Source organism: Euprymna scolopes, chromosome 5 (genome assembly GCF_053919585.1).
Source record: "Euprymna scolopes isolate OS-2025 chromosome 5, ASM5391958v1, whole genome shotgun sequence".
Lineage (NCBI taxonomy): Eukaryota > Metazoa > Mollusca > Cephalopoda > Sepiida > Sepiolidae > Euprymna > Euprymna scolopes.
Genome location: NC_136486.1, coordinates 13,176,245 through 13,177,810, shown reverse-complemented (window position 1 = coordinate 13,177,810; position 1,566 = coordinate 13,176,245). Strand labels below are relative to the sequence as shown.

The 1,566-nt window shown below is 33.6% G+C and overlaps 1 pseudogene; it reads right to left on the bottom strand.

Moving 5' to 3' along the window:
- Positions 1 to 389: 389 nt before the first annotated feature.
- LOC145277129 (5S ribosomal RNA) lies at positions 390 to 506 on the bottom strand (annotated as a pseudogene).
- Positions 507 to 1,566: the final 1,060 nt, after the last annotated feature.

The window sequence follows — 1,566 nt, the reverse complement described above, 5'->3', positions numbered from 1 at the left end:
GCCACAGTCCTAGTTGAAGAAAGGTTAGCAAATGGTCTACTTGTGTTGCATGTCTGATACTCTGCATAACCTCTTGTTCAGCTTCCCCTCACCTAACTGACATCTTGTTGCCCAAATCCCAACATAGTGCCCCATTAGTTGCTGCCCCTGATAGTAGCCCCTACACCAAAGTGGCAATGCGCCTTGTTTGTGGTGAAAATGTAATTAAAAAAAAATGCATATAAGTTTGACAGACTAGTGATACCCACGAAGGGGTACCCGCGCGTGAAATTTTTGTGGCTGGAGGTGCGCAACCCCCAACCATACCCCTCCTTAGTCAACATTATTAGATACCAGTGGCAAGTGTATGTACAGTACGACTGGAAACAAATGCCGAGATAGGTGGAGAGCAGATACAGCGCCTAGAATTCCCAAATGGTCACCCTTCTGGTACTAACCAGGCTCAACGTTGCTTTACTTCGGTGATCTGACGAGAACCGGTGTGTCAACGCGATTATGCCGTATATGTAAAGAAGTTTAATGACTATATTAATGCAAAAAAAGAGAGAGATTAAATCTATTCTTTAACTCTTAGACTTCTTAATAAATATTCCTTAGCTTTATATATATATATATATATATATATATATATATATATATATATATATATATATATATATATATATATATATAACAGGTCAAATCTTCTTTTTGTTTGTGCAAGAGAGATCCTACAAGAATCAAAACTTTTAGGTACAAAATCATAGATTGACTTATTTTGTATTAAAGCTTCCGAAAAATATGAATTTATTTGTGATACTCTAATAAATATGTAAGCATTTAGTCAACGATAAAAGAAATGAACCTTTCTTAATCTAAAAATAAAATATTGAAAATACTTAGAATCATAATTACCGATTGCTATTAATTACATCCTTATTATATTAATTAGAAATATCCATTTATCGATATTCCGCATTTATTCTGAGACTGCTTTACATGTCCAAACGATTAAATCAGAATTGCCTTATATTAGTTAATTACACAATAAATTGACGCATATTTTAAATAATTGGTAAAAAAATTTAGTAGCTCCAATTATCCATCGATTAATCGATTAATATAAGTGTGTTAATATATCTCGATTTTTGTTTCTCTTTATCTTTCAAACAAAAAATTATTAGAACTTTTAAAATTCGTATTTCTGGTAAGTTTGACTCTGTATTCAAAGATATAAACATGTGAAATCGTTAATTACGGCACTTCCAACTATTGTATTGCCGATCTAACTACAGTAAATATAAAAATACATACTTGGAAAAGAAGATGTATAATCCTGGTTAATAATGCACCAGGACCAGGAAGAGAGTCATTTCAGTAGGTGAGATTATGCTAAATAATTTTCAGAAACGTAGTATATAATTTCGTTATACACAACGCTTCCCTCGCCCATTATCATCGTCTCATCAACTTAAAACGAGAGGTGACGGTGACTCAACAGGTGACGATACGGGCTGACAACCTAGATGTACGAAGTTTTAAGCCCTTTACTTTCAGGAACGTTAGTATCTCTGTGGTGTGGTTGTT